Raw genomic sequence first — 14,754 nt, 5'->3', positions numbered from 1 at the left:
ATGATTTGTATGATTGTTTGGGTTGTTAGGAGTTCTCTATGTTATGTATAAGTGGCATACAGTTGGCTGATTGACAGAGCTATAGGCCTGATCATTCAAAAGTTCTTTTGTAAATCTGGCCCTATTTCTGTAAGGTGTGGTCTATAATGCATTTGCCTGCGCTCATGATTTTGATATTACCCACCTATGCTGGCACATTAAGCTTCACTTGGCGACATGCATAGTTTAACAGGTGTTCGGTTGTTTTTATTTTTATTTATGGGATTACATTATCTCTTATTGGACTTCACCGTTGTCACCGTTCTGATGTGTTGTAAACATGGGTATGTGAATTCTGCTGTCAGACATGGTTGACAGTGAATAAATAATGTTCATCGCACGTGTGGCTCTACTGTAAGTCTGACCTCCATTCTGTGAGAATGCAAGAGGTCCCATGTTGCATGAAATGTACTGCACTCTATATCTTCAATTATGCCTCTATGATTATATCCCTTTTTGGTACCTTAACCTTTATTTGAATTGTGTTTTCTTCTTGTTTCTTATGTATGTTGTTTTCTTAGAATTGATATGCCATGATGGATTGTGATAGATGTAGCTGTGTTATTTGTGCATACACTCCCACTTCCTATGGTCTTTCTTGAACCGTTTCATCATTTTAGTGAGTCTGTACCACGGCAGATGCGTGTTTCCTATTTCCGCCATTCTTAGATGTATATTGTTTTGACACATTGGGCTTCTTTACACGGATGGCGGAGGACCAAGGTGCTATTAGCACCTTGGTCCATGCCGGTAAAATACTGGCACCGCCTTGGTGGAAAGGGGAATTACCGCCCTATTCCAAGGTTGGCGGGGCGGTAATTCCCCCTTCCCCCATTGCCCTTCCCCATTCCCATTTTTGCCCCATAGGGCATAATGGGAATGGGGAAGGTGCTAATTACGGTACCGCAAATTGCGGTACAGTAATTAGCACCCTGGTCCCTTTGCGGGTTGGTTTTTAACGCCTGCTAAACAGCAGGCGTTAAAGTACCTACCCGCAAAGGGACCTCGTAGTAAGGCGGTAAGGGTTAACGGTCACCGGTACCATTACCGTTGACTGTTAACCCTTACCGCCTTCCGTGTAATGAGGCCCATTGTGTTAATGTATTGCTCTACTTTATGAGCAATCCCAGTTCTATGAGTAACCCTAGCTCGCTGCATTTTTTAGTGACCACACAGAAGCGCATTTTCTGATTTTGCCCATATTTCTCCTTTAGGGCATTATGTGGGGGGGTCGCAAAGGCAATACGTATACTGCTGATACTCGCAGGTTCGGATATGCAATCTCTTTAGTCCACAGTAGCTGGTGAGAGGAGGCGAGGATGTGTATGTGCACAGCAACCCTGCCGCAAGAACCAGTACATGTTTTGGCAAACATTCCCTGGCACATGCTCTTAATTTCAGTGAGTGTCCTTTGTGGGTCACCATGGAATGCATCTGTGAACACTGGTCTCACCCTATTAGATTGAGGCAATATTCCCCGAGGTGGTGGCCCCACCCTGTAGGTAACGGCCGACCGCCCAACTTAGTAGCCTGAGCTCAGCGAGGGTCCCTTAGCGAGGGTGGTGGGCTGTTACCTACAGGGTGGGCTCAGCCACGGGGTGCATATTGCCATTAGCACCTGTGTAAATCACTACACAGGAGCTAATAATTTTATTTTTTATTTTGTAAAAATGAAAGAAAAACGTACGTTTATCTCATGCCCAACGCAGCCCAGTGTCTTCAGCCAGGAAGTCTGTCTTCAATGTTGATGACTTAAGTCATCAACATTGAAGAGGGGACTGCCTGGCGATGGCACGGTGTGGTGCCGGGCATCAAGATAAAGGTATGTTTTTCTTTTTTAAGAAAATAAAAAAAACGCACCAGGGTGATAGGGGAGCAGGGAAGGGTAGTGCCTGACATTTATGAAAGTGTTCGGAACGCAGGCTTTCCTTTGTGAAAATTATTTCGGTAAAATCACATAGAACGCATCAGACGACCATGTGGTGCGGGATGGACAAAGTTATAGGTATTGAACATAACTGTCAATGGGTTAATTCAAATCAATTCCCTGACATGGGGAAATTCGAAAGAATTGTTTCCTGCATTAGGTCTGTCCTTCCATTCATTGTTAAAAGGAAAGTTTTATTTCAGTTCAGTCTCTAGACGACGTGACTATTGTAATATACTAAAATAGAATTGCAAACTGGATTAAGACAGTATCATGGTGTAGAGTAAATCAGTACACAATAACTAAGTGGCTTATTGTTAAAGGAGTAGTTCACACGCTGATGGCAATTTCCGTTTGCAAATGAAAGCTGCATTTTTCTAGTTTTCGTATCAAAGAACTCGAACTGAAGAGGGTGACATCAGATAATACATTAAATTCCTTATTCTCAGAAAGTGTACCCCTCTCTGAGTTAATTTAAAATACCCAGGGCTGCAATCACGGCTTTTGAAACTATATTATGATTAGCATATCCCCCATGATGTTGTTGTATCTCAATAGGTTTCAGCTTCTATTGCCTTGTGCTCAACCACTCAGCCATGCATTTACGATCCTAGAAACTCAGTAATGCCCAAACACAACTATTAAGCAATACGCTGAACACAACAAATAAAACATTACTTATTTTCCCAGATGTACAGCCAGCACCACAACTAAAACACCTCTGCTCAAAGCACTGGTGTCGTTTCACCAAAATCAGAGGTGTAGTGTGTTTGCCTTTATGTGCCCTTCGACCTCTGATATCACAGGAAGTGACATCATGTTACATTTAACCAGATGACTTCACAAGTGGACACCATTTGATACTGATGAAATCACAACAAGAGTAAACAAAATCCCACAATATTTCTAAAACTAATAGTTGACTTCAGAATCTTACTCAAACAAATAATGATTGTCAAATACAGCAGTTTACATTTGGTTTTAAAAGAGATCTGCTCCGCTGGCAGCTTAATAGACAGCAGGACGAGGTAAGTCACCTGTGTGGCCAAAGCATCAAGAGCCCATTTCTGGTAGCTGGAAACCAGGGATACACATGCCTAAGACAGCAAACGTAACACATGGCAAGTCAAGAAGGTGCAAGAACGTTGTACGAGAGAGCATACACAGAGTACATGTGTCACACGCCAATGTGTGCACCCGTTATGCCAGTTATGTGCACACAAGCTTCCATTCACTGGAATAACTAAAGACAAAAGGCAAAGAAGTGGCTGGAGATATGGGATGAACCATGAAGCATGCTAAACAACCCTAAAACCATACAAATGGTCATCACCACTCCAAAATGAGGGGTGGAAATACACACATCACTCAATCATGTGACACTGCCCTGAGTCAGCAGTATCCTGAAAAAGGGACTTCATCAAGCCTCATTACAATCATAAACTACTACTACAGACAGGTGTAAATTACACATAAACAGAGCAGGCATACCCCTAAAAGAACACTGCAGCAAGGTGTACTTCAGCTTCAGCTGTTTGCCTGGCAGCATGTGTAGCTGCGGGACTCCTTATGTATGGAACCCAACATCTCAGACCCACATATACTGTCAGAAAATCAGCATTTAGCATGCTCGAAAAGGTATGGTGTATACGTATCTTTCCACTTCACATCATAATGGAGATGGCAGAGGAGTGGAGAACAGAATTACAGGCCTCCACACATCACAGAAAATTCATCCCCATGTGTGCAGTGGTGCTGTTGACCCTTCACATTCTCTCTATTTGGTCCTTCCAGGGGGCAATTGGCTTAGTGATGAACATTTCACAACCAATCCTTTCACAATGCCTAAGCCACATCACATTCCATATCAATGCCCATGAACATCAGAACATGCATATTCCGCACACTCAGGCAAAAGCAGTATTTTACAGTATTTCCCCAATGTGTTGGGTCCCATTGACTGCGCTCATGTTGCCCTGCAACCATTCTTCGAGATGAAACATCTGTTTTGCAACAAGCATTGCTGGCGCTCAATAATGTGCAATGAAATGAGCAGTATGGCAGAACACAAGACACCTGACACAGAAACATGACACAAGTGAACACTTGGGACACAAGGCTTTCAGCTACCCAGACACCAAGTCAACACAAACGTTAAGACATGCACCACAATGCAATATGCACACTTACATAATGAAGCATGTAGGTCCTGCTGCGCGAGTACAAAAGCAAAACCAAAAAAGAGATGGCTAAAAGGTTTAGAATTACCCTTAACCACCGGCACAGCTCTGGGCAAAACCCCCAGACCATCCTTTTTCAGCCTGCCAAGCGAATACAGAAAGGGAAAGATTGCACAGAGGGGACCTGGCCTAGCAGTTTGGGCTGGGCTGCTCCCATTGGTGGCAGTACCTGGCTGATTTGCATATGACTAGATCCCTTTTGCAATTGCGCAGATGGGCTAAAAACGGTGGTGTGGAAGGTTGCCCAGAGAAGTGCCATTTGTTCAGATTTATTCAAAACCTTCCACCCATCACTTTTTTGTGTATAGTTTGTCTATGTGTGTGAGAGAGGGTATTCCCAGACACGGGCCCCTTGCTCGCTGCACCATAAGGAACCAAGCTGCACCTCACTGATGAGACTCAACAAGGCCAAAACATGTCTGGGGTTTATTGTGTTTCTGTGCAAAGGGGAACTGACCTACCAGTTTGGGCTGGGCTGCTCCTATTGGTGGCAGTACCTGACTAATTTGCATACGGGTGGACCCATTTTCCAATGGTGCAAATGGGCTAAAATGTGTTGGTGATAGTGCCGATTAGCTAAAAAGCAGTGGTGTGGAAGGTTGCCAATAGCAATGCCAGTGGTTCGGATTTATTCAAAACCTTCCACCCATGACTTGTTTGGTTATAGCATGAATACAACACTCAGCAAGCTCTATACAAAAAAAGAAACATGTGTCCTATGTATTCATCACCGAGGTGCCACAAATACCAGCAATAAATACGTACAGCACCTCAATGCCAAAGGACACCTGAATACCAAATGTACGCCGAACGTATGCCTAATGTGCACCAAACATATGCGGGCGTATGTCTGGCACAGACATTTCCGCATGCACTTGTGTACACTGCACGTATGGCAACTGTACAACAATGCATGTTGCACAAGGCATGATTCAGAATGTTCCTCTAGTTACTTCAGAGAAAAATCTACAAAACTAACAGCAGGATCTGATCATCAATCTTTCCAAAGCACATATTCATACATCCCTTGCTATGGTGTTACCCATACAGACAATGTCAATGCACAAAGGTAGTGAATCGGATGGAGGTCACAGGGCCCCCAATTTCAGCATGGAAAAGATCACAAAACTAGCAAGGGAAGTGTTGTACCCTCGGCTGGGCCTCTGCATGGGCCTTCTACAGACGACACAGGAGCCATGTCTCTGACCAACCTTCTCTTTATTCTCCTTCATCCAACGGTCCCCTGTCTCCCGCCGTCCCTCCAATTCCTCCCACCTCCTGTTCCATCCCCTTGACCTGGATCCTTCCTCCTTAGCGGGGGCTCGTCCTGTTTCCCTGGTAACACCTCCTCCCCACTCAACATGAGACTTCCCTGGCTACATTTGTTCAATCAGCCGTTGGGGTCTCCTTACGGTCAGATGAGGCCTGCCAGGTGACTCGCGGGTCTCGCCCGCATTTCCTTGTTGCAGTGTTTCATATGCCTCTTCGCCCTCTGCTCCCTCCGTCTCGGCCACCACCTCTTCCTTTAGTTTCGGTTCCTTCAGGTATAACTCGTGGAAGAGGGAGGCCTTTGGCGTCATCTCGCCATGGTCCACTGTCGTAGTTATCACTGGTCCTTTGTCCCCTGTCAACAGGAGGGGATCTGCAAGGTCTTGTGAGTCCCTCCTTTTGTATTGTCTCTGGTGCTCTATGGCAGTTTCCTTGGTCGGGAGTTGTGGTTCCTTGGCGTTTGCGGTCTGCCCTGTCCTTGGCTTTCTTTGTCTCTCCAGCATCTTGCTCATGCGTGTAGTCCTTCCCCTGGGTGACTTCGACTGATCTGTACTGGATGTCGATGAGGGCACACTCTAGTGTCGTTCGATGGCTGAGACGGCAGTGCCCTGTGGCGGGACTTGGTACCGTATGGATGGCGGTGGGTACTCTGCGGTCTCCGTGGGTTGGGTCCCAGACTGTCCGTTTGGCTGTAGTGGCTGTGCTGTTCCCACTGGAATTCGTGAGCTTGGGAGTTGCCCAGGGGGTATGCTTCCCTTCTGGTTCGATAAAGTTGCTCATTCATGATGTTGACTGTGGTCTCAGCCTTGGTTCACAACAAATGGCTTGCGCAGGTTTCCAATCCGGACCGTGACCTTGGGTGCCTTGGTGTCATCTGACGTGGTGCTGATCAGTCTCCCATATTCTCCCTTGTGTCCCTCATTGGGGTGATAGTGGTCCCCTCTGGTTTCGGCATCTCGTAAGGCTCTGGATGTTTGTATGACTCACGATCGTCTTGCGGGGCGGGCTGGGAGTGTGTGCCGTACTCCTAATCATATCCATACCTCCCTAGGTGCCTTAACTCTGGGTAGAGTAGGTGCTCAAGCCTGAGTGGGCTGGTTGGATAGTTGTATGCGTTGGAGTGAAGCCTGGGTGGGTCGACGTTCATGACCTCGATGGCCCTCGCGACTTTTGGCTGTGCCACCAGCGGCATTAGGTATCTCTTTTGGGGCGGCAGTTCCTGGAACCTTCCGTGTGTTGGCCGGTCATTGGGCCCTCTTGTTTGTTCTGTTGTCTGGTTCGGATTGGTGGTGGTGCTGGTCGGTATGCGGGGGTTGTAGGCAGTCTCTCTTGGCACATTGCCTGGAAGTGGTTTTCTTGGCCACATCGCAGGCATCTCCATCCGATGGCCAGGCATGGTCGTCTGTGTGGGAACTCAAATCAGCACCTGTAGCATTGTGTGTCTCTCAGGGTTTGGTGCTGTGGGCTTCTGAGTCCTTGTATTTTCCAGGGTCCTGTAGACCTCGAGTATCCCAGATGTCCAACCATAAGGGCTGCGATGGTGTCACATTGTTTGGGGTTTTAAATGGCAGCTGCCTCTATGTCCGCTCGCTTGTACATTCTTGCTAGATCAATGATTTCTTCTAGGGACAGGGGCTTTTTTAATAGGTGCTTTCTGGGCATTGATGAGGTGCACCCTTCTATGATACTCAGCCATATTGCCTCCTCATCAATGAAATTGACAAAGTCGCAGCACATGATTTTTTTTTGGACGGATGACAAAACCCCCAATGGACTCATGTGGATGCTGCGCGCGTTGATTGAATGCATAGTGTTCATAGTCTTTGTTGGGGGTTATTATCAGCTTGTTGTTGACTGCAGCGAGAAGGCGTTGGTATCTGCTTCTTTCTTGCGCGGGGATCATTTTCATGATCCCTTTGATCTCTTTACCTGCTAGGTTGGTTAATATGTCCACCTTGTTTGTCGGGTCATGGTCTCCTACAGCCCGCATGAAGTCCTCACATTTTTCGACCCATTCTTCCCACCTTTGGTCTTCTTCGTGGTGCGGATGGAGGGAAAACGGGTTGGGCCGTCGTAGAAACGTGGCGCGGGAAGCGGGCTATAGGTTTGCAAAGGCGTGTGTCCCTGCATCAGCAGCTTGCTGTGTCTGGTCAATCATGTTGATGGGGTTGTATGGTCTTGGGGCTTTTGTCACTGTTGGCGTAGCATGGTTGGGGCATGGCAATTTTGTTTTCCTGTGGGGGCCTCTTCCTCGTCGACCAAGGTTGTGGAGTCTTCCTGTGGGAGGCTGCCTTTGGTGGCATGCCGCCGGCCATGGTGCATCAGGGGACCAGTGGTAGCATGATGAGTCTCCACACCAATTGTGGGAGCGGGGGTGTCTCGTTGCCCCCCTTGGCTGCTGGTGTTTCTGGTGAGGGCCACAGTCCGGCTGGTGGGAAACTGTGAGGTTTGTGCCCCAGTGTTGGTGCGTGGTAGTTATTTTGGGTGGCGTGCAGCATCCCTTGCTGCTGCGCATGGTCGTTGGCCCATGGGACCTCTGTACTGGATGGTGCAGGTGGCCACACGTGTCACATGTCCTGCTTGCCTCTGCTGCCGAGATGCGTGGACGTTCCCTGGTTTGTATTTTATTTATAAGCAAAAACAATTCTCTCTTTTCTTTCTCTAACTCAGGCTTCATGTGCTTGGGAGCGCCTCACGGTAGGCTTTCGGTCCGTCGTGCTATTTAGCACCTGTCCCCTGCACTGGTGGGCGTGAGCGTGGCTGCCCCCTTGTAGCTCATGCTCTGGTGGGTGCGGGCGGGGCTGCTTACCCATTCCAGTGTCTCAATCCAGCGTTCTTTTACTGCTGTCAGCTACTTTGTGTGCTGTGGTCTGTCACCGGTGCAGGATGGGTTGTCCTTCCGGCGGGGTGCTTCTCCACTTCGCACTCTCTGCTGGGCCCAACCTTTGCTGCACTGCTGGGCTCCACGCTGCAGGCACACTTGCTGCCTTCCCCTGCATCGCAGTCTGCTCTGTGGGTTCTTCTCGTCGGCTGGGCTGCTGGGTGCTGTGGGGCTGGGCTTCTCCCCTCTGCTGCACTGCTCTTACCCACCGGTACCCTGCTGGGCTCGTCTTATCTGCTGGGATCTGCACACCGGCCGCTTCTTTCCTGGGCCTAACTCGCTCTCCTGGAGTCTTCTTCGCCATGCTGTGCGCCAGACGCCCGCCAATCTGCTGATCCTCCTGATCGCTGTGTGCGCTTCCTTCTGCTGGGCTCCCCTGACCCTCCTTTTCGTCATGTGTAACTGCTGAGCTCTACTCACCCTCCTGTCTGCTGCTCTGCTGATCCTCCAGATCGCCGTATGCGGTACCTTCTGATGGGCTCCTCTGACCATCCTCACTGCTGGGCCCCATGCCTGTCATGGTGCATGTCCGATGGCTCTGCTGGGCTTCCTTCAGGTTTCTTTCGCCCTCCTCTGCACTCCACTTGGTGCAACCTGGGGTCCGTCAGACCTTGTCACCAGTTGTTGCACCCTCGGCTGGGCCTCTGCATGACGACACAGGAGCCATGTCTCTGACCAACCTTCTCTTTATTCTCCTTCCTCCAACTGTCCCCTTTCTCTAGCCGTCGCTCCCCTTCCTTCTGCCTCCTTTTCCCTCCCCTTGCCCCGGGTCCTTCCTCCTTAGCGGGGGCTCGTCCTGTTTCCCTGGTAACAGGAAGTATGTCTCCACTTGCAAAGTGTGTAAGGGGCCTGAATAAGCCCTGAAGGACAACATATATTGGACACCAATATGGCAGGAGAAAACAGATGAAGTAAATTCCAAACAAATAAATGACTGCAAGCCCAAACATGTCAAAAAGAATTTTAAAGACCTAAAGTGTTGGTGCTGACAGAAGGCAGAATCCAAACTTTACCTAGGCATGGACATTGTGCATGGAAGGATAGTGAATACATCCAAGTCCCCTATGGAGAGAGAAGTGATGCATCTCACATACAGCAAGAAACATGTATTTCTTTACTATTTGTTTATTTATATACAGAGAAGAACAATGCTTTTTTTATCGCAAAAGAAGCTACAAGAGATAGGAAAAGAGATTAACGGGAAGTGAGTTTGAGTGTGATTGTGACCAAGTTGTGGAATGCAGTAAATGGAACATTCATCTGGGACAATACATGGGTAAACCTATATAGACTAAGGACAACCAACAATAGAACTGAAGTGAAGATAGGTGGTTTTGCCAACTGTGTTAGGGATGTATCCATAATGGATGAAGTGCTAGAGTGGAGGTTGAGAAAGGGAGGGAGAGAGACAGGTTAGAGGTGAGGAAAAAATGTTAGCTAGAAGTTAGAAGGCAGATGATAGGTAGGTTAAGAGAGTAACTCAGAGGTGAGGAGGACTGTTTTTAGTTTGGTTTTGAAGAAATTGGTGTGCACTGTTTCTCAGGTGTCTTGAGGAAGAGAATTCCATGCAAGTGGAGCAACAAGAGGGAAAGAGTAGAAGTGAGATGAAGCATAGGTAGGGCGAAGTGCCATACAGGTAGTTGCAGAGGCTGAGTGGAGATTACAAGAAGGCTTGCAGAGTTGGATAGAGGAGGATAGATAGAGTGGTGCTTTTTGTAAACAAGGCGAAGACATTTTAATCTGCACCTGTTTTCCATCATCAGCCATCCAGCCGGCGAGTACAGGAGTGAGTTGAGAGGTGTTGGTGCTCCAGCAAACATAGAAATGGCAAGGTTGCAGGTAGGATTCCATCCAGGCAGAGGCTGGATCGCAAATTCCAAGAAGAAAGACAGTATTAAGGAGATCAGGGTGATTGACAATGTCAAAGGCAGTGGACAGGTCAAGGAGAATTGGGATAGGGGATAGGTTTAGTCCTTAGCAGAGACAATGAAGTCAGAAACGACTTCAGCACCAGATGGGAGATCAGCCAACCTGTAAGTTTCATGATGAAACATAATCATGATTGCATGATTGCTCATTCATCTCATCTCCAACATGAGACAAATTCCGAAGTGGCTCACCGCACATGCATGAGTCTATATTCCCTGTCAATGTATTACTTTTCTACACATAATTGTGGATGCTTGAAAAAGTGGCATAGAGTCAGTGAAGAAAAGTGGCCCTATCAAGGAAAATTAATAAAAGGATAATTCAGTAGAGCACATGACCCCCACAGACAATGCATACTACTATGAAGTGTAGGACATTGGGTATTCGTAGAAAGTGCAAAAGATAATGGCCCTCATTCCGAGTTAGGACTACACCATGGAGTAAATAGCTCAATGGTTGGCAACCATGGAGCTATTTACTCCATGGAATACCGGCATGGTGAATGGAGTAATTACCGGTCCATTCCAAGGTTGGATGGACCGGTAATTCCCCATTCACCATAGCCCTTCCCCATCCCCATTTCTACCCCCATAGGGCTCAATGGGAATGGGGAAGGAGGTAATTACGACACCGTAAATTACGGTGCCGTAATTTACTCCAAGGTCACTTTGCGGGTCCCGTAATTTACTCCTGCTAAAGGCAGGAGGTAAAGAGGGACCCGCAAAGGGAACTCGGAATACGGAGGTAAGGGATTACCGCCATCGGTGCCCTTACAGGCGCCGGTAATCCCTTACCTCCAACCTCGGAATGACCCCCAATGAGCTTATAGACTGCATGCTGTAAACAAACACCCACATGCCCATGACAGAGGAGCCATAGGGCCATTGTACCTAACTAGCTGCCAGTACCTACCTGTAGTTTTTGGGACAGTAATCATAGATTGGGTGGGCATAACGGTATGTGACCATCAATGCAGACATAGTCCAAGGACAGTGCACTCTCACTGAGACATCAAAATGCCAGCAAGTATACCATTTACTGGCACTGTGTACATGAATCATTGATCAGCGTCTCTATGAACAATATGACAGAGCACTACCGTCCCCATAAATATTCTTACATACTCACTTGGAAACGTCTTCTAAGGTATACAGTAGGCCACATTTCCAATATGGCCATGTGAGAAATGACAGGTGGAATTCTAATGTCCAGCCACTCTTCATCCCCTCTCTAACCCATTCAATAGGTTGCAAGAGACCTGTGATGAAGTGACTACTGCTCTGACTGCTCTGAAGAAGTAACAGAATGTGTAGTGGCTAAAATGCCTACTCATCCCCACATTAATACTAAACCAGCAGGGATCCTAGTCGTAAGGGGGAATCAGGCACAGTCCACAAGGTATACTTCCTTTGCCTCTTTTGGTAACATGGGCTATATCTTCAGGAGGGGTGTGAGCTGATAACAAAATAAAGGAGTGCCCAATCAATTGTCTGTAGTATAGAAATATAGGCCCCGATTCTTGGAATTATTTGCGTGTAAAACAGAGATTTGCATGACATTCTGTGTGCAAATCCTCATTCGTCAAACAGGACTATGCAGACAGAATGACACACAAATCCCTGTTTTACACACAAATAGTTCAATTATTCAGGGCCCCACTGTTTAATTTAACAATAAAATGCAAACAGCTATTTAGAAAACACTTGAATAACCCATCCCTGTAAAAGAAAACACAACGAATACAGACTTTTGGGAAATATCAGCTAGGATTGGCCCAAATTCCGAAATTCAGACAGTCCATCAACAATAGCTGAGACCACTGTGCAGAATGACATATTTGCTGGAGGTAGGCATCATGAGGGAATTATGCAAAAGAAAACCCCGCCCCAAGCCATTGTAACGTGTCACATTGGGTCTCATTATAAGGGTGGCGGTGACGGTATGCACGGTGCCGGTAAGGTACTGGCACCGTTCATAACGTCCAGCCGCATTACGAGTTCTGCTCGCAGGTTCCTGACAGCCTGCCAGGTCTTACCTGGTTGGCTATGCGGCACCCGCGAGCAGAACTCGTGATTGCAATGGCAAAATTATCAACGGTGCCAGTGCAATCATGCTCCCCACCCCCATTCTGCCCTGTGGGGCAGAATGGGGATCGGGAGCCCGGCAATACCTCCACCCGCAAATGGGCAATTACCGGCCCATTCAACTCGTAATGGGCTGATTATTGCCCAATCACGAGTGGCGGGGCCGGTAGCGAGGATGCAGTAGCCGTGCCTGCCATACAGGCATGGCTACCGCCATACTCGTAATGAGGCCCAATGACACAATATAAGGGTTCCATGGTGATACATCACTACTTGGGATAAAACATACTGCCAACATCACATACTGCCTTTTTGTGAGGTGGGCACCTTTGTGGTAAAGGACTCCTCACACCCGGATTAAAAGTGATCATCATGAGTCCATGTTCATGTCCATGTTTGTGTATTTCAGATAGCACAGTTGTTTGTTGATGGTGTCCCCAAAATGCTATTTAATTGTTATTGTCACTTGCACCCCGGTTAATGAAGTTTGTCTTGATTGACACTTATCAAACTCCTCTACTCGGATTACATTTGAAATTATATATCATGTTGAATGTGTGTGACTGCATCAACCCAACACACCAAACTGAATGAGAAAGTGACCCCAGTAACCAATATGACAGTCTTTGGAACGTTCAAATGTGATGGACAGCAGTACTTTTCCTGTACGATGTAAAGCAAACACAGGAGGACCGACGTTTGGTGGTTGTGGGTCCATCTATATTGAGTGGATAGAATAGAATGCAGATGCGACAAGCAGCACAATGGGCAGAGGTTGGCAAGAGGATGGTGGCCTGTAACGTCATAACACCCAGTAACGTTTCCCTGCAACAAGGGGCCAATAGGTGGCTTATAAGGTGTCTCCTTGTCCAATAGAGAGGTCAGTCCGATTTAGCTTCCTCATTCTCTTTACTGTGAGCCTCCTAGTGGGTTGGAGGCACACTTCATAGATGAGGGCAGGCCAAAACGTGTGCCTCCCTCCATGGCATTTGCAATGTGTATACAAGCAATGACTATGGCCTCCTCCCTTTGTGCCCTCAGCTCGACCGGAAAAACTCTATCCCAATGTGGCATGATCTATGGCTGGCGGCCTACAGGCATGCATGAGCCCCTGCAATGCGCACAGTATGCATAATCATATGTGATGACTGGAACCTTGGTCTCTAGGATGTCTGTGTTTGTGACATCCATACCATGGTCACAGTCTGGGGCATTAGAGAGGTCATCCATCAGCTCTATATTGAAGTCTGTCTCTTCTTCCGCTGCCTCTTGTGTGTGTTGCAGGTACACAAATGCATGCATGCCGCTGAAATAGGTTTGCTTGTGATGCAAACATTTAGCAGATGTCCTCTATATTTTGTGCCACAGGTGCAGTAGTGATGGCAGGGCAGAATTGGTGTCATGTATGCTTCAGTGATGAAGACTTGGTGTGGCTTGTATGTCCACCCTCTTCTTCTGGGATGCTCTCCTGGGCAAGGTCCACTTTTTCATGTTGTTCTTGTCTTTCAAGGCCTTTATGTCCATCTGCATGTGTGTCACATTGTCCGGCATGACTCACACCTGCCTCAATGAGACAGAGTAAAATACCTAGCTCGCCTCAGAACACTCACATACCATAGTTATACAAATGAATGTCGATATGAATCTAGTGTAGACCACCGCGGCAGTGTGTCCCCATGCCCATGTTGATTGGCTCAGCTGTTATACGTGTACAAGGGTGCACATTCATTTAATGTCCACCTCTTCACAATATTGGATGGACTACTCCAGAGTGGATGAGGAGGTGAGTACATGTACGCCCTTGTACACAATGGACCTCATTACGACCCTGGCGGTCCCGTAATGAAGGGTGCCGGTACGGGATGGCACCGTTCATTACAGGATGCCTGATTACGAGGTCCCCTAGCGGGACCCAGAACAGACGTCTGGTAAAATCAGACATCCTTTCTGGGTCCCGCGAGGGGGCCAAGGAGCTCATAACGGGCCCGTTATTAGCTCCATCCCCATTCCCATTGAGCCCTATGGGGGCTCAAATGGGAATGTGGAATGGTTTTGTGCATGAGGAATTACCGGGTCCTTGAAGGTCGGAATGACCCGGTAATTCCTCATACACAGAACCCGGTATTGGAGCCTGGTATGGAGGCAGCCATGCCCTTGTTAAGGGCATGGCTAACTCCATACTCATAATGAGGCCCAATTTGTTCTTAGCAACACGTGGCTATGTTGAAAAAGGCATGTTCATGAATGGCATGTCATACATGATGTGATGAGGTGCACAAAACATCAGACAAGCACAGGACAGGACATGTCGCATGGATGTAGCAGTACATGTAGCGGCTATTCTGTGCTCATTCCGGTGCACTGAACATTGGCAATCAGTGATAT

At 47.5% G+C, this 14,754-nt stretch overlaps 1 protein-coding gene across 6 annotated transcripts in view; it reads left to right on the top strand.

Moving 5' to 3' along the window:
• HTR2C (5-hydroxytryptamine receptor 2C) overlaps window positions 1-14,754 on the top strand; it is a 4,576,123-nt gene that overhangs the window by 1,619,671 nt on the left and 2,941,698 nt on the right. The gene's annotated exons all lie outside the window — the stretch shown is intronic.

The sequence above is a fragment of the Ambystoma mexicanum genome, chromosome 5p (assembly GCF_040938575.1).
Source record: "Ambystoma mexicanum isolate Mex_15411 chromosome 5p, UKY_AmexF1_1, whole genome shotgun sequence".
NCBI classification, from domain to species: Eukaryota; Metazoa; Chordata; class Amphibia; order Caudata; family Ambystomatidae; genus Ambystoma; species Ambystoma mexicanum.
Note: the sequence above shows the minus strand (reverse complement) of the source record. Positions and strands in the feature narration are given on the sequence as shown.